General features: G+C 43.2%; 1 protein-coding gene across 4 annotated transcripts in view; it reads left to right on the top strand.

Moving 5' to 3' along the window:
- HIPK2 (homeodomain interacting protein kinase 2) overlaps positions 1 to 21,877 on the top strand; it is a 138,220-nt gene that overhangs the window by 43,035 nt on the left and 73,308 nt on the right. The window lies entirely within an intron of this gene.

The raw sequence follows: 21,877 nt of genomic DNA, 5'->3' as shown, positions 1-21,877 counted from the left end.
ATATCCGTCTTCAGCTGGTTGAACAGTTTCAGCAGAGCAGCCTCTTTTCAAAACCCTGGCAGGGCATCCACACTCTCTGTCTTGACTCCAAGACACAAAGTCTCTCTTGTTCTTAGATGTTCTCAGACCCTCTCTTTGGTACCAGTTAGCTTGATTCAGCATCTTAGGGACCAAGAAAAGCAGTTGTACTGCTGCTTCAGGAGTGGGGAGAAATAGTGAAGGGGGTGAAAGGAATTTGTCTTTAGATAACAGCTGAATTTAGAAATGTTCAGACCACATTTTTGTTGTACTTCTTTGAAACAGGGGCAAAGAGAGAAAATCCTATCCTTCTTCATGACTGATTTAATGAAAATCAGTCTTGGCAGCATCCACAGCTCACAGGCCAGGGATGAAAAACCAACATGAGTTGATAACAGACCCTTTTCCTACTTCATGAATTTCATGGTAGCAAAGCCTACCTGAACTCTGAGCCTGGAGAGAGTTAATTTTCACAGGAACAGGAATTTTAACTGTGTAGCACTGAAGCAGCTGATCTTTATCTGCTTGTCCTTTGCTCTGAAGGAGGCCAGGAAAAAATCCCCAGCCCTAGTTTATACCTCAGAAGAGGCTTATTAAATAAGATATTCTACCTGATGACAGTCCCATCCTCCAGGAAAACCATGTTTCTGTGGTAAATATGCAAAAGCTTTTAGAATTGCAATTACCTGACAGACTAGGAAAAAAAAAAAAAAAAAAAAAAAAAAAAGGAAAGATAATACAGGCATTTTGTTGTAACACAGAATCATACCATGACTCTGTGTTAGCAGCCTAGGTCCCTACCTGAAAGACAGAAGGGGCAACGAAAATGAAATATATGACAGAAAGCAGAAATGAAAGAGAAAATGGTTCATTCTCAGTGACAAACAAGGAATATTTTTGTGGCAGTCTCTGAGGAGGAAAAAGCTTGATAAAATTTGCTTTTTATATCTTAAATGTTATTCCTGCCCAGTCTGAAGTTGCAGCTTGATAGATAATAAGTTCTGTCTGTCTAATTCCTCCCTTGTTTTCCATGCCTGAATATGGAAGGAGGGGAAAAGGGGCAACAGCTCACCAGGGAAAAAAAAAAACCAAAAAAACAAAACAAAACAAAACAAAACAAAACACAAAAAAAAAAAAAAAAAAAAAAAAAAAAAAAAAAAAACCACACACACACAAAAAAACCAAACACACACACACACAAAAAAACCAAACACACACACACACAAAAAAACAAACAAACAAACAAAAAAACCTCGTTGGGTTTAATTACATCAGCAGGGGACTGCTAATTAAGCTAAATTCAAGTCATGAGGAAAATTTATGTTCTTCTTCATTTTCTAATGGGGAAAATACAGCACAGAGTAAAGACCCCTTCCACTCTAGAGTGAAGGAACTTTCATGGTAGGGGGAACACTGGGCTTTATAAAGATTTCATGTGTCTTCCATTTAATTCACATTTGTTCTGCTTGCTAGAGTGTAAAAGACAATGAGATGACTTCAAGAAATGGCACATTTAAGTTGAATGTGAAGGAAAACCTTCCTCAGACTAGTAAAATCTCTCAGACTTTAAGCAGTCATGCTAAAGGAGTGACAGAAGCCCTGTGCCCCATGTATTTAAGGAAAGATGAGGCAGAGCACAGGGAAATACAAAGTAGAGGCTGGATCTCAGCTGGAGATTTTTTATCATGGACTTCTTCAAGCAAATTCCTAAATTGTCTCCATATTTTATTAACAACTTACTTTTTCTTTTTCCTGTCACTACTTTTGAGAATGTGATGGCCAAATCCTTTGATGGATTGAAAGGTGTGTGGGATCCTGCTCCTCATCAGAGCAATGTAAGGCCTTTCCTCTTCCTGTAAATGATAGGCCCATTTTCTTTTCCCGAAGGTGGAAGACAGAATGTCTTTAAACAAACTCTGTGCTTTTCCTTTACCTGGATCTGCATAACCTGGCATAAACCAAGAGGACCCCTTGGCTGCTTGTGGACTTTCCACAGGTGATTTGCCATTGCTGCCGTGTAATGTGCTCTGAAGATGAACAGGATCCCTCAGCACACTTTCTTGTGGGAAGAATGGTGGGCAGAGTTTCTGTTGTGCTGCTCACACTGCTCAGGGGCCCTCACTGGCTACCCCAAGCCCAGAACAGTCTCTGTCCCACCAGAGATATTTCTAAGCAAATGCACTCTGGAGGGATGGTCATGGTATTGAGGTGACAGAGTGGGATGAAAATTATCAAAAATGGTATCAAAATGTCTTTAATCCAGCAGAATTTAGCTCCCAAACCTCTTATGAGGATACAGTCTCCTCTGTTGGGAAAGAAGAGACAGGAAAAGCTTACAAATATGATTGCCTGGCAAGAAGTACTAAAAATATAAAACCTGTGAGTGAAATAGAAATGAAAGACAGCTTTGAGATGTAATCATGGCAGGCAGGAAGACGGTGATTAGCTGGAAATAGGTTGAGGGATAGAAAACAAAAGGATTCAAGAGAGTAGCCCTGCCAAGGTATCAGGAAAAAGATAGATAAGAAGGTAGTCTTTAGAGTTTAGAATACAGGGTGATATGGTAATACAGTAGTTCTCATAGGCTGTATGCAAAGTCTGTAGGTTTTGTATCTCAGGCCGGTTAGTCACTGTAAATTAGAGTATTCAACACAAAAGGAGATATAATGTATTGTAACAAGGTCCTCGCTCTCTTACCTGCCCCATCGCTCTTAACTGGCCCACCTCTCTTACCTTGCTCACCTCCCTTACCCCTGCCACCTCACTTACCTCTTTCACCTTTTACCCTCCTGCTCTCTCTCTCCCTCTCTTTTTGGGACCTCCCTTCAGCCAAGGCCGGTGGCTGGAGGCATAGCCCTTTTTACCCATGACCCTTGCAATAAAACCACGTGTTCTCTCAAGTGTGTCTCAGGTCTGCAGAGTTCCCTCTCCCTGCCATCCATGGATGTTCCTACATTCCTCCAAGCTAGATCTGCTGCCACAAGTGGTACTCTCTAGATCTTTCTTCCTTGCTCCTGACTATAGTGAGTCCACTATAGGGAGGCAGAACACAATGGCCTAAGCTGGGCTTTGCAGGAACTCCTGTGCTGCCAAGAATCCCTCTCTGGGAGGGCAGTGCCATTGTCACCAGTGCCTGCTGCAGGCCTCAAGAGAAGGGAATGAGCCCCAACAGAGTCACACCCTGCCTGACATGACAAAGGACATCACAGCCACAGTCCGTGGTCAGAGCTGTCATCTAAAAGGGGAGGGTGCTGTGAAGAGGATCATCCTCCTGCCCACCCATCTTCAGCCTCTGGTAGAAAACTTGCTGTGGTGCAAAGTGTTTCTTTCAGGGCATCCTTAGCCAGCATGTGTAGGACCTGACTTGTGGCTGTCCAAATGTCCCTTGCCTAGGAGAGGGGTCCCAGCCTGTCTCCCTGGTCACCACAGTCCTTCATCTTGTCCCTTACCATCAGCTGCATCAAGCTGGGCTGATCACTGACCCTTCAGGGAGATTTGTGGTGGTACAGCCGTGGTCTGGAGGTGCCTGAAGGAAAAGGTGAGGGACTGAAGCTGACGGTGGAGGGCTGCTCTGCCCAGCTCACAGTGCAGGAGTGGGGCTCTGCACTTGGCAGTTTTAGCCAGACATGCTTAAGCTAGAAATGAAGCCGTGTTCACAGAGCTGTGATAGCCTCTGCATCACAGGGTACCTTCCTGGGATTTTATTTCTGTCCTTTTTTCTTTTCATACTGCAGTTGGAAGGGGAGATCATTGAGGTAGTTTCTATGATCTCCACTTTGCAGAGGGTCAGAGGAATGAATCAGAGAGATCCCTTCTAGGCTGATCAGCTATGTATGAACAGCTTCCTGGTAAAACCCACATCTTGAGAAATACAACAGATGCAACAGATGGCCCCTTTGTTAGAATCCCCATTCATGCACCCAGGTGGAAGAGGGGGTACTGCTCTGGGAGGCTGGGGTGGTTGGGGTGGCAGAAGGAGAGTTGAGGTCATCCCTTGTTGGAACAAGAGTGCTTCCCCATCATGGGGTGGCAGTGTGGGGGTGCTTGGAGCAGTTGGGCTGCTCATGGGGTCACTGCCAGTTTGTTACCTTGCCCTCTTGGCTTTTCTTTGCTGTTCAGCTGAAACAGCTGCTGTGTTGGCACCTCAGGGATAGAGTGTTTTGCTAATTAATGGTGTAATTACCTTATGAGATTTAAGTCTTTCAGAATTGACAAAATATTACAGATATAAAATAACAGCTGTCACCCCTGCACTATTAGCAAATAAATTCAGGTTTGGTTCCTTGTTTTCAAAAGGCTTTTGGTATGTGGCTTGTCTGGCTTGGGTTGAGATGTCTCTCTAAGCTTTGTAGGGAAGTGGCCTTTAATGAAATGTTTGGATAACAGAGAATGAAGCTGAGTACCAGTTTGAAGAGGTGTTTATCAGTCTGGTTTCAGACACGCAAGAAAATATACATGCATAAAGGCTATGTGCATGTTGTCAACCACCCATACAGAGTGTGCAGTGAGGCTGTGTGCAGGTGTGGTTTTTAACTGGCTGTACATGCTTAGCTGGGTGAATGCAGGTCCTGAGGGATGCAGGGGGCTAAACTGGATCTGTCCTGCTACATGTGCACATTGTGCCATGACAGGTGTCAGTCCTTCAGCCATGCTGACAGGAAGCCAAAGCAAGGTAGATTTCTGAGCAAAGTCACAACCTGTTCCCTATTGTGTGACTCACAAATGCATCATTCTGGTCAAAACTGCCCTTTAAATGAGACAGTTGTAATGACACAGGGATGGGCTATGCTTTTTTGTTTACTCACTGAACTGGCATCTGCTATGTCCTTGTATAACAGTGTAATGCACTTATATTTCAAAATCTCCTGCCATTCTGGACTTGCAAAAACATCTCTATCTCAGATTTGACTGCATTTGCAGCTGTGGGAGCTGCAGCCACATTGTTCTGCCAGTCTGTTTCACTCCTACCTGCAATATTCACTGCTTTAGTGACTCCGCCTCTCTAAGGTAAAGAGCAGGATGGTTTGAGGAGGAAAGTTTCTTGTGGGGACTGGACTGAAACAACAAAGTTCATTGCTGAAGTCTAAGCTCAGTTTCACTTGGTGACGATCACACCTGGTAGGACTGCAGGCTTGCAAAGCTGGCAATACATTGCAGAAGACTCTGTGGAGGAAAGCAATATTACAAGCTATACTATTTTAAGCAGTTGTTAATTTCTTTCCCAAGCACCCTTGGAATTCAAAGTTGGTTTTTTCAGAATCAAAATTCAGCAGGATTTTTTTTTCAAAACCAACATCAGTATTAATTGAATCTCAGCTTTATTGTACCCAGATTAACAAGTCTTGGAAAGCAAGAGACATTTAGCTGAAAGCTTTTGGCTTTGGCCCACCTTTGCGATAGTCAGGCCGAGTTGGGTTTTGGTTTTATAGAACTTAAGCAAAGATAGTTCTTTGCTAAGTTGCTTTGTGTGTAAATCATCTCAGAGAAGGGATGATAAACCAACATTGTGCTCATGATGCATCCAACAGAGATTCACTGTGTCTCTACCCCCTACCTAGGGTCTAATTTAAAACAGAAGAGCCTGTATTTCAGCCTAAACAATCTCCTCAGACTAGACTCTCCCTTAGCATTTTCTCTGCTGAAACCTTCTTACTATTTCCCTAAGTATTTTTTATTTTGCTCTGAGCAGACAGGCCAGCTTCTCCTTTATCTTCTCAAAGCTTCCTGCTCCAGCTCATGATACTGACCTTGCTCTGAGAGGAGCCCTGCATCCCTGTGTGGAGTCAAAAAGGCTGTCTGTCACAGGAGGGGTTTGTTTATTTATTAACCAGGTGGATAAAATATGCCCAGTTACATGCCTCTGGGCCCAAGAAGATTGGTAACAGAGGGTTGTTTGCAAGGAACCTGACAGGGAGCCTTTCCCCAGCAGAGAAAGAGTCTTTGGCAGACCAAGGAAGGGAGAAGTCTCATGCTGTTTCCTTTTACCTCATCTGCAGCTGAGAGGTGGAAAACCAAATATCGCAACTGAGTGCTGAGCCAATTGCTTAAGTCCCCTCTCCTCTCTCTGGAAACAGCTCTTACATGGCAAAGGTGGGGCACTGACAGTAATTATTCCTGCAGATCTCAGTTTTGTCTTGGTGGCTGGAAAGGAAGGAACCTGTGTGTCCAGGGGCAGGGATCAGTTCATTAAGGGTGTTTTGGATCAGACATGAGTATGTGAGCAGCAGCCCGAGGCAGGTACCAGGGCTGGAAGTACTGTTCTTCCATCAGCTGGTGCCACCCCTCGGATGAGGGGCTCTGTGGCTCTCATGTAAAAGAGCAAACAAAACTTGAGGAGAAAAAGATAAATGTAATTTTCCCAAGGCTGTTACAGCTTTTAATGCATCAGTGATTCCCACAAAGGGAAAGGCAGTCCTCTGGATGCAAGCAGCCTCATTCACCCTCAGGGGCACTGCCCACAGCCCAGGCAGTGCTGTGAAGGCAAGGAACAGAAGCAGGAGCAGAGCCACGGTGATGTGGCTCCTGACGAGGGCTCAGCAGTCAACCACCAGCTCTGACACAGGTCCTGCCCAAACTGAGGTAACTCGTCTCATCCTTCTCCACATCACCTCCAGAGTTTAGAACTGTGCTCCCTTTTCCATCCACCCCCTCTACTCTATAATTTACTCGTTTAAGCAGACCTTCCCTCTGGGCATTTGCACAACCCAGTGCCGCATAGTCCCACGCCTAGGGCTAACCTCCCCAAAAGCAATACCTTACAGTTTGGAAACAAATAACACTTCAAATGGGGCTGAGATGGAGTTCCCACATGCTTTCTTTCAGGGTTTGCAGAGAGGAGGCAGTGTGCAAATACACTTGTTACCAGTCCATGTGCTACCACCTGAAGTCATCTGGAAACTCTACATGAACATCACAAAACTTCTTCTTTTAAACCCAGCAGAGAATCCTAAACTAATCCCTACCTTCTTTATGCTTGCTCTCAGAGTAGTTTCAGTAGCATTGTGATGATCAGGGAGTGGTTTGGAAGTCACACTCTCTCCATCTGCAGGTTGCCTACAGGTGTTGAATTTATGGGGTTTGGGGTGGGTTATTTTTTCCTTCTCTTGCTACTGTTTCTCTCTCATCACCACCAAAACAAGCCTGTGACAGGATTTCCTGCTGCCTATTTTTCTTGTCTTAAGCTTTGTAAGCACAGTAAGTCCTGTTAAGACTGCAACCTGGTGAAATGATGTGAAAAATCAAAGTCACTCTTGTATTTACTGTACCAGGGCAAGCCTGAAACAGGTACAAATAGCCAGGTTGTTTTACTTAAAAAGAGCTATTTACCTACAAGAAATCAAAACCCTCCTATTGCAGCTACTGGCTGTAGCATTTCAGACTCTGTCTCTGTAGTACATAAAAGACACGCAGTGTTTTGGTAAGGAAACCTGTGCTCAGCTAAGGGGCTGGGACATAACCAAGCTCAGTATGGTGACAAGCAGCTGCAGCGACATGTGAGTGAAGGTACAATTCACAGGGCTACAACAAGAGCCAGCTGCAATCAGAGCCTGCTGTTTGCCCATGTATGAAAAGCATGAAGTTTGGTCTCTGCTTCTAGTTGCTTACTTCTGTGGTTTTATGTTTGCCCCTCTTTCTCTCCTCCCACTCAAGTCACTTCCTCACCGAGTGCAAAGGAAGCAGAGCAGGGAGATGATGCTCTTCCTTTATGCTCCAATGACAAAACAGCAGCAGCTCATAGGAGCAGTGGTGTGGTGACTCACAGATGTTACTCCAGCAATAGGGGGCCAGTGAAAGAGAGTGCACTGCAGTCACAATTACACAGTAGGAGCATTTTCTGTGTCTTATTACATTTATTTCAATCCGTACTTGGGTCACGGCAGTAGCTGGCCAACGGCAGAGGTGGCTGCTGAGAAGCAAAATGAGGTGAGGGGCTGTTGGGATGAGATCAGTGCTCCAAGTGTGAAAATAAAGAATTATAAGCAGTGAGATTCCTCATCCTCTCCTGAGTATGAAAAAGCATTAGCAACACAGTTTACACAGGATTTCGGGATACTTTGCTCAAGTACCATGTGTTTAAATCCTTTCAGGTTTTTACCTCCCCCTGTACATTTGCTCAGTGAGGCAAGAGATGTAAACGTAACATGGAGGAAGCTTACTGTGTATGTCTGTGCATTCATTAAGTTCACAAGCTTTAGGCCCCAGCACAGTGGTACTGGAAAGCTGTATTACACTGAAGAGCATTTTCTGATTAGAAAGTATTTCTGCTCTGGTGCTTATTAGCAGTGAGGTTAGAAAAGTGACTGGTGTTGGTTTATAAATGAATGAGTCATTACCAGAAGAGAAAAATTACCTGAAGATGCGACAGTTAGTATGGGGTTATACATTCCTCAGCTTCAGACTCCCGAATGATATGACTCCAGTCCTCACTTTCTATCTTTTCAAGCCATTTGCTGCACTGATGCCTCAAATTAGCCTAAGCTCATGTAAAGGCACCTTATTCTTAGGTGGAGGCTCAGTAGCTACCTCCTTCTTCAGGTCATGCTGGGGAAAAGGAGTAACTCTCAAGCAGTTGAGAGTGGTTATCTTGCTTGAAAAACACTAATCTTGTGGCCTGATTTAAGCTGAGTTCTAGCCACAGCCGTTACCTGTTTAAGAAGAAGGTCAAGGAAATGTCCTTTGCCTTTTAGGCCAGATCATACAACAGTTGTTCTTTGGTGCTTTACAAGGAAAAAAAGAAATGCAGAAGAGAGCCATCCATATAAAAATATATATACACATGCACACACTGTGAGAGATTCACAGTTCTAAGAGGAAGAAGTAAAAGGGAAGTGTCTCTAGGAACTGAGAGAGGAGAGGGACAGAGGAGGAATCCTCTTACGGACCATGGTTTCCTGGAAGTTGCTGTTTCCCACATAAGGAAAGGTGTGGAAGGAAAGATGAAGTTTCATGCTTCTTGCTATTTGGAGACTTCAAGGCCAGAGAACCAACTTCCAAACAGGACAGCATCCCTCTCCTGCAATGGGCTGGAAAGTAATCTGTGAGTCCCTGAGTGGCAGTTTGACCTTTGTTTTTTGCTTATTGAAGGATAAAAGTAATTGCAGGCATTGTTTTACCTGCACAGACATGAGTAATTTGGCTTTACAATTAATTTTTTGTTTTACCTCTATTTTGTCTTTGTGACTGCCTGGGACCTGTACTTGGGTGGACATCCAGGTTCTGTCCCTGCTTCTGCTGGTTTGCATTAGCCAGAGGGTAGCAGATTTCTACCCACTACCAAATCTAGTGTTTGTCTCCAAAGGCTTCTGCTCAGGGAGAGAGGCAGGGTAGATGTGGGAGAATTGACCTGAATCTAACTGAAGTGACTCTGAATTGGAAATTCTGCCATTCAAAGAGTTGGGTTAACTCCTTGTCATTATTTCACTTTTTGTCAACCACTGCCATTTGTAGCTGATTCGAAGCAGAAGTTCTCAAAAGCAAATGTAATCCTCCAGGCCTGATAAGACATGAAAAGTGCTGAAAATTTTATACTGTCATCACTGAATTTCTGCCTTTGTTAGAGGCTTGGGGCAGTTTTCAGATAACTCTAGTGCTTTACACAGCTTTTCAGCACAGGAAGGTCACCCGCTGAAGCCTTTAGAGGATAAAGAGAATTGTGTATTGTAGCAGCTGATGCTTGTGCTCACATGGAGGCAGACAAGGAGAAGTTAGCAGTGCTTCAGTTAAGTTCACATCAGGAGGAGCTGTACTGCACTGAGTTGTCTTAACTGCACATAGGATGGTTGGATGGCTTGTGGTAATACTGCTAGCAACACCATGTGTTCTGTCTGTACTCTCCAGTCTAGATGTATGTGTCTGTACCTTGTGCTGTTCTCCTGGAGTGCTGTGCTTGCTGAAGCAGGGCTGTGTTTACAGCACCTTGTGCAGAAAGATATTTGTGGCTGAGGCCCTTAAACAAAAGGGTAATAGGGTATAACAGTAAATATGACAATGAGGGGTAGCACACATGTTATTGTGACAGCTGGCATACAGAAGGAAAGCTGATGGCCTTTTTTGGATTCACCAGGGTGAGAATTTGTCTTTCCAGTAGTTGCTTCCACGCAGAGCTTTGCACTCAATGTCAGGGGGGGTTATGGGGGGAGAAGGGAGCATCTAATGAGTTAAGAAAAGTTTCAATATATTTCGTCGCAAGAGTATTTTACTTTCCAGTTACAAAGTGCGGAGAATAGTCATCCAAGAGAAAAAGGGAGTACTTCTTTGATGCTCACAAAAGTATTAAGAAGGACAGATGAAATCTAAAATGTAAACAGTTCCAGCTGAGACTAGATGAATTTGCTGGTTACTGTGCTAAAAAGTTAATGATGAAATACTACCAGTTGATTTTAGTAGGTAAAAGGAAGTAATGGCGATGGCCTGTATCAGAAATGAAAGCTTATCTAAGTGATCTCATCACCATAGTTGTCAAAAATACAGCTCATGTCATTGTTAGTCTGTTAAATTAGTGGACTGGATTCTGAAGGGCTGCATGAGCACAAGCAAGAGCAGGAGATAGTCATACTGCTGTTTCTGGAAATGCTTTTCTGGAGGCTCATTTGATAACCTATCTCCTCTTGTCAGGTGCATGAGGGAGCAGAGAAGAGAATGGCAGTATGTGCTGGATTTCAGTTAGCAAGGCCAGTATGGGTACAGGGATGTGGTGGCTCCAAATGTATTCCTTTGTCAGGAGGTCAAAGTACAACTTGATGTGTAAGATATGTAATGAGCGATAGAAAGAAAGGCATGTTAGCTGTGTTGGAAGATAACATTCTGTCTTTTGAATGAATTATTGTTATTGTCACTGATGTTACTTTCAGCCAAAAAAAAAAAAAAAAAAAAAGTTGAAATTATTCTTTTTTATCCATTGTTTAGTTCTTGTTTTCAGCTTTGTTATGGCCACAAAGAGAGGATAAAAATGGATTGGCACAAAGTTGGGTTTCTTGTATCATTTAGAGTAATGTTTTCAGCCCTTAGCACTTTGGTAGGGTCTGTTCTTCATTTTGAAAATAGCAATAAAAGAGCAGAGAACATAAGAAAACACAATTCTAACTTTTTTTTTCCTAATAAAATTGTCAGTGCTAGCATGAACTCTGATCTGTATGAAGTCTCTGTACTGTGCCATTGGAAGAAGGCAGATCCAAAAGGAGTGATAAAATATCCATGTGCCTGGCTACTTTAGAAGGTAGTAAAAAGCTCCCAACGTCTTGCTTGTTTTTGATCTGTATGTTTATGTCTACATAAATCTTTTGGGAATAAACTTTAAACATTTACATTGGATTTAGAGAATTTCCTTCCAGCATCAGTACCTATGATACAGCAAGAGTAATTAAGTTTATGTGAATGGCCCTCTTGGCTTTCAGAGGCATGAATAATGCTAAGGCATGTATTGAATTCCTGGTCAAATGGGAAATGGTAATGATGAGCATGAAGTGTTGCAGTGGATTTGCTGTTTGTGTGTGGTTGTTGGAGGTATTGGGTGTGCAGGGGGAGATAGCTTGTGTCTTGGGAAAAGGATCTGTCTGCAGTGTGTAGCAGCTAAGCATCATGAAACAGTTGACAGTCCCCACCCTGTGCCACTTTGGTGGGGAGCTGCTATTGAGTGGCCCTTGAACAAACCCAAGCCTTCGGTCCCCTCATCTGAGAAGGGAAGAATTGCAAGCTGCTTTTCCAGCAGCTCTAGAAGTGCAGCAGTGTCTGCCCTGTGTAAGTTGTCAGGATGTCTTCCTAGCACCTTGATGCCCATCTCAGCCTCTGAAGGGCAGCCAAAGTAGAAGCTGGAGAGAGAAAAAGCAGCAGCAAACCCAGGATATGAGAGGTGAGTTCAGATGAAAGCGGAGGATGGCAAAGGTCAGAGTTGCTCTAGATGGCCAACACAGCCAAACAGACCACTACTAGCCTGTGGTTTGATCTTGCATGGGATTTGAAGAGGTTCATTTCCAGTTCAAGATGTGTGCTTTTGAGCAACTGTTGAGTTCTAGCTCGTAGATACTCACAGCTTTTACCTTAGCCTGGGGTTACAGAATCTGATTACTGCCCACAAAATGACATTTGAAGTTGTGTAAGAATCCTGTGTGAAGGATATAACTCTAGTCACTGCTTTTGTAAGGGGGCTGTCACAGCAGCCCAGTGACAACACAGAACGAAGAGCACAGTACTTGGGTTTTGGCGGAAAATGTCCCTGACTTGCTGTATCACACAGATCAAATTAAATGGCAAGTGAGGGCTGAGGGAAGTGGGGATGGTTGCAAACTTTGGCTGAGGTTTTTAGAGCCAAAGGTACGCTCAGGTATCTTGTGAAATGGCCACTTCCATGGTACTTCCTCCACACTTTTGCCTTTTGAGAGATCCACGTCACTGGGTTTTTCCTTCCCGACCAGGAACTGTGCATTTGCTTGATCCTGCATTGCCTTGCCTGGCATTTCGGAGCTGTGCCACGCTAAAGCATTTGCTGGTGTCGTGGTGGAAAGGTCTTCCATGCTCTGACTGTGCATGCCCACCTGTCTCACAGTGAGCCAGGGTTCCTGCTTGCCCACGTGGTGGCCAGAGAGCTGGCAAGTAGCTGGCATTGGCAGCAACCGCTGTGGCAGCCAGAGGGGAGCAGGAACCCTGGCAGCAAGGGCAGGAGGCTGCTGTGGCTACAGCCTGAGCTTACTTTGCTTGAAGCTGGCACAAGATTTTCCAATGAGGCCTTGACTGACCAGGAGCTTAAAGGCTTTCTTATCTGTGGAGAGTGACACAGGCTAGTGGCAGCCTGTAATTAATAAAGATACTAACCCTCCTTATCCAACTGGGGTAGGTCTGACAGCATTACTAGGTAGTTGCTCAATAACAAGGCATGTTACAACTAACCAGCTGGGACCAATTATGAAAGCCTCACTAATGCTAGCAAGCACTTGCCTGTTGGCATTGTTGGGCTGAAGCTGAGGAGATGAATGATTGCTGTATGGCACGCGGGCAGGCTCAGGGTCAGGCAGTGCATGGTACACGGCTGAAGCACAGCCAGCTCATCAAGCGTGGAGTGTCTCTGCTCTGGGATGTTTGCTGGGCATGGATGAGCCTCAGTGCCCAGCACAGTCTGTAGCCTGTTCTCCCAGATGCAGGATGAGGAGGCACCCACCCTCAGGGCTGCAGCACGTTCTCCATCCCCATCTGCAGCTTCTCCCACCTCCTTGCTGCTGCGGCAGCACCAGTATGTATGCCCAGTACCTCCTCAGCTGCTTGCTATGGGTAGGAAAAGGGGAGGAAGGGAAGCGGAGGCTCCTACATAAGGCTGCCTCATGAATTTTTAGTCACTACATGAAGATTTCAAGAATGTGCAAATAAAACATAAAATGAAGCAAAATACTAAGTGACATTGCACAAAAGGAGGAAAAAAAAAGCCCCAAACACTGAATTGTTGTCCACAAGGTGCAGCCATTAGAGAATAATAATAGTTTTTATGTGCAGTGCAGCTGGGTCCTCGGTGCCCTGTGTGATGGCTCTGTTTTTATTAATGTGCTAAAACAAAGAACTGAAAAGCAGACAGGGTCCTTGCAGATAGTCACGGGCTTCTCTCACAGTTCCTGTGTCTGTGCCCTCTTTCGCTGTGTGCGTGTGTGTCTTCATGCTCTAAATGCAACTAATCACAGCTCCATGCTCTAGGATGCCTTCTGTTGTGCATCCCTTGTCACTGTGCCTGGGCACTCCCTGGTTGTTGACTCGCTATTTTTGTAATTTAGAAACTACAGCAAATAATAAAAAGTCAAATGGTTACTATTTTATTGTCTGTTTTTGTAATTCTTTGTCCTTCAGAACGAGCTCAGCATAATTACATTATTCCCACCCCTCCATCCTGACCTCAGTCTTTTTCTATCCATTTAGCAAATGCTACAGCTTGCTCTGCTTTTATTGGGTGGGAATCAATGTGGCTTTTTAAAATTGGATTCTCTCTGCCTGTACAAACAAAATCAATGGTGTTATTGAGCATGTGCGGGTGTGTGGGAGCAGGAGCAGGCCAGCAGGGTTTGCCACCTCAGCAAGGCTGGAGCAAAGCCTGTAGCTCACACAGGGAGGATCACTCTATTTCTCTGTCATTTTGGTAAAGGTTGATGAGCAGCTTGGTGCTGTTTAGAAAGTAAAGCCTAGGGTGTACTTTTCACCAGGTTAATAAGCGTTTTGAAGTGGTCAGTGCGAGGCTGTTAAAATGGGCTAAACCAGACTAGTTTGAGTATCTGTAGGAGGTTTGAAGATCCTCGTAAAATGAGGTTTAATCCAAAGCATGCTTTATTTCAGTATGACTTTACAATTGGTTTTGCCACATCTTTTGGGGTTCTCCAACTGTAGCCTGATTAGATCTTCACTCTCAAAAGTGAGCTTCAGGCAAAATAGGGTTTTGCTTCCTTCAGGCTAAGCATTTATATACAAACAGGATGGGAAATTTATGTATCTGTGTCTGTCTTTTGTAGCAGATTGAGTGTACAAATATTGAGCTGTTGTGGGAAAGTTGACTGGCAGGATTGGTCATGGTCTTGGGAGATGGAGGGAAAGGCAAATTCCAGATAGATGGTATTGGTTTTGGGGCTTTATATTTACTACTTCTTTAAGTATGATCTTTAGATTTAACAGTATCAGTATTTTATTGTGCGATGCTGAAGGAATGGGTTCTTCCAGCATGTTCTTATGGAGACTGAAGTGTCATCCATAAGATCATGAGTCTGTGGTAGATGATTCATGGGATTGTAGGAACTGGTAATGAGGAGAATATTTTCAATTAAAACTTAGCTATGGAGGGTGTATCACAATCCATGCCACCAGTGTTGTCCTGACTGTGCAGAGCACCCCAAAACAGCGTGTATATTTGCCTTCCAGGGGATAGAGTGATACTACTGTGTGAGACGGAACACAGCAGTCTTCCTGCTGCAGCCGGTTCCAGGCACCACTGACACAGGTCAGGTTCAAACCGAGACTTTAGTTGTATGTGAAAGACTCCAGAACCATTTATCAACCTGCAGTGCCATTCAGCCATCTCACATAAATGTACATGCCAATGCTTGTTTAGAACACAGCTTTCTTCGGAGCACAGTGAGCTCAGTGTTTTGAGTGAGAGCAGAAATTTCTGGCTGTATAACAGAATGGGTTTTCTAATTCTCCTGGCAGCTGAGGAGCTCTGGGTCCTGAACAAGAAGGGACCTTCTCCTACTGACTACACTACCAAAAATGTTTGTTCAGTGCTCTATGTTTTCAAGATGAAATAAGAGTTCATTTAAAAATGCTGGAGTACTGATGACTTGAAAAGAAGATTTGTGTTTCTAATGTCTTCATATCTCCACAAGCAGGAGGAAATCTTAAACTGGCATTTGGTTCCTCACAGTGACTTCTGCTGGGGTGACAACCCTAGGATTTGCTCAGTGAAATCCTCTTTGCTTTTCCTGACCCACTTCTAATTTCTTGATTTTTTTTTTTAATTTATTTTTTTTTAATACTGTAAATCCCTTTCACTCCTAGATTTCACTTGTAAATGGGGTTGGGGGTGGAGGAGCATGTTTCTAACAAAACAAAGAAATTAATCTTCTCCTTCTGTTCTCTGTTTGAGTGAGGATTTCTTTATGGCCGTCCTTTAATTGTGTGATTTTGAGTGGCCTGGACAAATGAGACAGTTTAAGTATCCTGCACTCTGTATAGCTCATCCATGCATACATTATGAAATACACAGAGTAGTTATAAATGATGCACGACTCGTTTCTCAGTGCAGGGCTGGGTGCACATGTGTGTGTATACTGGTGGACTCCCTTTTTCATTAGGCAAATACAGTTCTATCCATACAAGAAACTTGGTGATCATTAAATATCATTTAAAAGAAGCTAAAAATGTGACTTTATTGGCTTATTTTCTTTCCACAGACAACAAAGGTCCTACTTAATTATTTTCAAATGTTGGCAGCAGTGGGGTTTTCTGCAACTTGCAGATCAGTGCAAGAAGTTTCCCTTGGCGGAAATGTGTTCAGCAAAGGGTCCAGTCCTATAGCAATTCATTAACCACCTAATTTCCACAAGTAATATTATTTTAAATCAACACAATTGGGGTTTTTTCATATGTGCTGGTGTGCTGATTAACTCTGCAAAACCTCAGTGTATTCTGGAATGGAATGTGCCAGGGTGTGCTTTTTCCTCTTCCTTTGTGAAGTCTCTAGGACAGATGGGTCATTTTTATTGTGGAGAGGCTTCTGTTAACTATGAGAGCAAGAAGCTGCTTGTGCTGCTTCTCTCCAGTGACAACAGTATGCTCTGCTGGGAGCGCTGGGCAATGTTTAGACCCAGGCAGAGACTTCCAAATGTCCAAGCAGGAGGTTCTGCTCCTTCCCAGGCACTCCTGCTATCCCAGATTCCCCGTGTCCTAGTACAGGACTGGGTGAAATATGTCAGTCAGTCTGTGTGTAGGGGAAAAAATAACAGCTTCTTCTGAATTTCGGGTTGGGATTTATTGAGTTGGTGCCTTTATGATTAGAAGCTTAACTAAAATGAAAAGCTAAGCTTCTTCGATGAATCTATAGCTGTGAATGTAAAAAAAAAATTAAAAAGTATTGACTGAAAGATCCATCAAATAATAGTAATAGTAGTGTTTGGTCTTCTCTAACTTGTTTTGATGTGAATAAGTGATCACATATAAGGCTAATCAGATTGTGATTTCCCTCCAAAATTCCACTTTTTCAATATTTTTATGAAAAAAAACAACAACAACAACAAAAAACATCCACAACCCTACCTTTTTCTTACATTCTAATTGCAAACCTGTCACTATGAATGAAATTAAGTAAATGAAATTTAGAGTTTGACTTTACTGTAACATTTTTTGTGGCTGAAAAACCAATTCAGTTTTACTTTATCAAAAGGACAACTTTTGGTTGGGTTGGTTTAGGGTTTTTTTTTGTTTTGGTTTTTGTTTGTTTTGTTGGGTTTTGTTTGGGTTTTTTTTACAAAGCAGACCAAACCCTTATTCTCTTACTACCTTCCAGACTGTATGCTTAAACATTCTTCAACATTAATCTTTTTTTTTTTTTTTTTTTTTTTTTTTTTTTTTTTTTTTTTTTTGCAGTGGAGTAAAAATAATAAGCTGCAGTTCTGAAATAGAATTGTTGCTCTTCAACTTTTCAAAGCAGTAAGGCAAAATAGATCACACAGCGAGTTTTAAAAATCAGCCAGTGTGTGGGATATGCTACACTGAACCTCTTTTCAGAAAAGAACTGGATTGCAGCCTTTAGGAACTGTGTTTACTGTGAGAGAAACTGAATTTAGACCAAGCAAAGGATGTGGGAAGCACCAGTTTGATACTGCTGTGATGGCTGGAAAGCAAAAAATTAAAGGCACAGCCAAACCAAGGATTTTCCACCATGTGGAGAAATTACTGGAAATGTCTGAAAACCATTTGTTCTGGGAAGGTGCACCTCGTTGTAATTTCTACTCTCCATCAATCCAGTAAAGGGTTAAAAGTTTGAGCGAGAATTGATTAGGGAGAAGATTCTTCCACAATGCTGAAGACTCATTTATAGGGAGAGCGTTATGCTGCTTACTGTAATTGCAAGAAATTAAAAGAAAGCAAATTAGCTGGGAGCTTTTCAGAAGTCTTCCTCCTTTTGCTGACGTTAATGAGATTTTCCCTGTACCAAAGCAGCATTAATAACTTCTGCTGTGTGGCTCCTGTAAAAGCCGTCGCTTACAAAATGAAACAAACCCGGTGTGACGGCGAGGTGGGAGCAGGGAGGGCCAAGGGGACGAGCACAAGGGGCTGAATCCTTTGGATAGATTATAGATTTTGAAAATCCCCGCGCAAGGGCGCGGGTATCTCCAGGCCGGAGCTATGCCGGTGGGATGGATATGTGTGGATCGCCGGCTGTGACCCGCACCGCTGCTCCAGAGAAGCGCGTCTCTCCCCAGCTGATATCGTGTGCTGGCTTTTGCTGGGATGGTTTCGGCGAGTGGAAAGTTTGTGTAGTAAAGGGAAAAATGTCACAGGCTTTTCTGAGGGATGTATTTATAGCCAAGGCATTTCCAGGAAGATGGGTTTCCTAAACTGGGGTGGAGGTCGAGGCAGAAGGGAAGGGCTTGATCGGGATGAGCTTCTGTAACAGGAATTCCTATATTAAGCAAGAATCTGCTGCTTTCCAAGAAACTGGGCTTTTCCACAGCTAGCAGAAGGGATGCTTCAGAGACAGGGAAAGAGAAGAGTGAAATTATCCACATTTGGAGGCCCCTCTGTGGGGAACCGCTGAGTTGCAAGCGAGTTGCATTGCAGGGAAAGGCTTTCAGCGGAGCAGAAACCCATTCTGCTCCTCCATCTGCCCCAGGAGGGAGGCGACCAACAGACTGTGCAGAGTGTGGTCCCTTTGGAAGTGAGGAACAGAGGAATTGGGATCCCAAAGTACTTTTGGGATGAGGGGAGTGGATGAAAGCAGTGAGGATGTAGCTCTTTCTCTCCTCCAGTGCAGTTCTTCCGTGTGAAAGGATGGAAAAATACCTTTGTTTTTCTGAAAGCTCACGGATGCAAATGTTTGTTTATGGTGGGTATCTCTGTAGCTATCTACACACAGACCTAATGTATACACACACCAGTGCATGTTGAGTGGGAGTAGTATTTTGTAATTTCTAAGGCACTCCTACATGAAGAGATGTGGATGCCTAAGAAAACATAGCTGAAAGCAAAAACAACATGACCTAGTAAACAACAGCTATCTAGCACATGTGTGCCTACTGTAAAGCAGATCCTCTGCCTTCCTCTATGGAAGCACAGTCTGTGTGGGCTCTACATGCTTTCCCAGACAGTGAGAGAAGCCAGCATCCTCTTGACAGAGAACTCTCTGTAAGATTTTACTGAACTTGGATGATTTTTCTGCAGATTTCCTTTTGCATTACTTTACATTTAATACCCCACTATCTGAGTAGAACAAATTGACACCCAACAGCTACAATGCCTGCTTTGTGGGAAGTGGTACCTGCTTGGTGCAGTGGAAGTGGAACTGGTTTTTGGCTGTTGCTGCTTGGCAAAGGCACCTTCCTGGTGCTGTCCTGTGGGTGACAGCAGAATTTGCAAGTTATTAAAAGTTGAGGAGAATTCAGAACATCTTATTCCAAAAGTTTCTAAATATTTCATGCCTGTTGTCTAAAGCAGTAGTGCTTCAAAACAGCAGGAGCAAAAAAAATATGCATTGCATATTTATAATACATGATTGTTGATATCTGTTGACATTTATCTCTGCTCTAGAGAAGAGACCAGATAACTTGTTTGTGGCAGGGAAGCTAAATGTCATATCTAGGATAACCTGCTAGAGATGGATATTAACCCTTTCAATTAGTTTTCTTAATCCGGGCTTCATGAAGGATCATGTGATGAATCAGTCTTGTGCTTTTTTTCTGCCATGTAAAGGGATGCACAATAAAGTTTGCACTGTTCTGGGTACAGGCACAGAGATGTGAAACATAAAGTTGCTCCCAATGGATGATGGCAGGGAGCAAGAAACGTGTAGGACCTCAGGAGTCCATGGCTCTGTGTGCCTTAGCAATCAGTGTGGCCAGGTGGGAGATAGTTTGGAGAACAAATCCTTTGTCAAGGACCCAACAGCCATGTCTGGGACATTCCAAGGGGTGGCTGATTTGGACTAGGTCTTGTTCAGTAGGTGAATGCTCATTTGTGCGCTCTGAGAACACTTTGCAGTGGGAGCAGCTGAGCGGTTTGCTTTGAAAGTGCCCAACTGAAACACTGGTGTAGATGCACTCTATTGTTAGTTTATGCTTTCATCAAGTCTTATAATAGGGTTGTTTTTTTATTATTATTATTTTTAGTTTTGGTGGGGTTTTTTAGTTTTTGTTTTATTTGGGGGTTTTTGTTTTGGTTTTTTTTGGGGGGTTGTGTTTGTTCAGGGTTTTTTTGAGTTTTGTTTGTTTGTTGTTTTGTTTTGTTTTGTTTTGTTGGGGTTTTTGGTTTGGTTTGGTTTGGTTTTGGTTTTTTGGGATTTTTTTCCAGTAGGACATTCTATCTACCTGAGAGAATCTGGGTTTTAACTCTAAAAAAGATGAGCATTTCTAGATTTCAGTGTTACTTCAAAAAGGAGTTTGAAAACAAGCTTGATTTAAAAAAAAAATAGTATGTTCCTAAAAAAAATGTTACAATCTCATGATTTTGGGGATTAGCAGGTGACTTTTTAGGTTATCCTTTCCTGGGAGAAGACCTGCAGGAAAAGCCTGGGTGGGCTGAGTGGGACAAGAATACCTCTCTCGACTCTCCATGATATGGAAGTTAGAGAAATTGCTTCTCTCTTGATTTAAAGTCATGCATCTCCAGTGCAACAGCTGTGGAGTTATTTGTGGTTCGGGTTCACTGAAATAACAGCTCTTGGAAAATCTGCTTTCAAAACTTTCCTGAGTTCTGGAAAGGAGCTACTGAGGAAGTCTAGGGTATGGCTTTTTGGTTGGTTGGTTGATTGGGTGGTTGGGTTTGAGGGGATTTTCTGCTTTTCTTCAGTTTACAGACCAATCTCCCTTTACATTGGGGATGTCCCAGGACCTGTGTGTTTGTTGCACCTTTTGCTTTGAGCAGGCCCCAGCATATCTCCTGTGAAAAGGGGCTTGGGGTGGTTGATGTTATTTGCCAGCCCTGGCGAGTGGGAAGATGCCCATGGGGGCATCCTTCCTCAGTACACAGCTGCCCAGAGCCTTTCAGATTCTTAGAATCCTCACCATCCATTGAGGGAAAAAAGTGAGAAGAATCAGGGGAGAAGGTTATGCCCCCTGTGCCAGGAATCCCTCATGGTGGGGTAGCCAGGTGCAAGACAAAACTCTGGCGCCAGGAGAGAAGTGCAAGGTCACTCCTGTTCTGTTCTTTTCCTCAAACCTCTTTGTTTGCATGTGCTAAGTACCAAACCCTCCACTGCCTCCCTGCATACTCACCCCTGCACTTGCTGCTTTTCTCAGAAATGTGCTTGCAGTAAGAAGGAATTGAAGAGACCAAAGCAATGAAACACAGAAACCACAGGCACCCAGGAGGGACAAAACCACCCCACAGTCGCAAACCAGTTGGGAAGGAGGGGTTTGGATGAACCTGGTGTTACTTCATCTGTGCACTGCCCATACCAGGCAACACATGGCTTACAACCCAGAAGAGAAAATCAGGATGGGCTGTAGTGGCTTTGAGGGATTGTTGCTGTGATGTGGAGAGCTGCAGCCAGCCACTGGAGTCCTGGAGAGGGAGGGACAGGCTGGATTACCATGACCTGGATCATGAAGAGATTGCCAGTTACTTATTAAACACATAAAAATCCCACTAGGGATTTTTGCTTCTCCTTTCTCCCTGCTACTCTGAAAACGGGGATTTCACATGTAAGATTTGGGTGTTTGTACCTTCCTTAAATAATACAGAAAATCAGAAGTCCAAAATGCTTTCTATAATAGCAGATCACCACCCATCTGCTGAGATAACTTCTGGAAAACTGTATGTTATGGCCAGGGTTTTTTTTAAGTATCTCCACATAAAATTTTTAAAAGGTGTTAGTATTTCAGACTCAAAAGGCATCCCAATTTCTAACTGCCTGGCTAGTTCTCTGACTCAAGAATCTAAATGCTTTAAATATTAAAAGAAATTTTTTTTTCAGATCTAACACTTCACTTGAGGACTAGCCTGAAAGAAATAATCATATACCATTGATTTTTTTTTGCCTATGTGTGAGGGCAAACTAAATATAAAATATTAAAAATACAAAAATACAAATTATTAAGTAATTAATAATTTGTATTCCCGAAAAAAATTCTAGTGTGTTGTAGTGATGCAAACTGCAAAGCAATACAAGTTTTAACATCAAACT

Source organism: Zosterops lateralis (assembly GCF_965231275.1).
Source record: "Zosterops lateralis genome assembly, chromosome: 4".
NCBI lineage: Eukaryota > Metazoa > Chordata > Aves > Passeriformes > Zosteropidae > Zosterops > Zosterops lateralis.
Note: the sequence above shows the minus strand (reverse complement) of the source record. Positions and strands in the feature narration are given on the sequence as shown.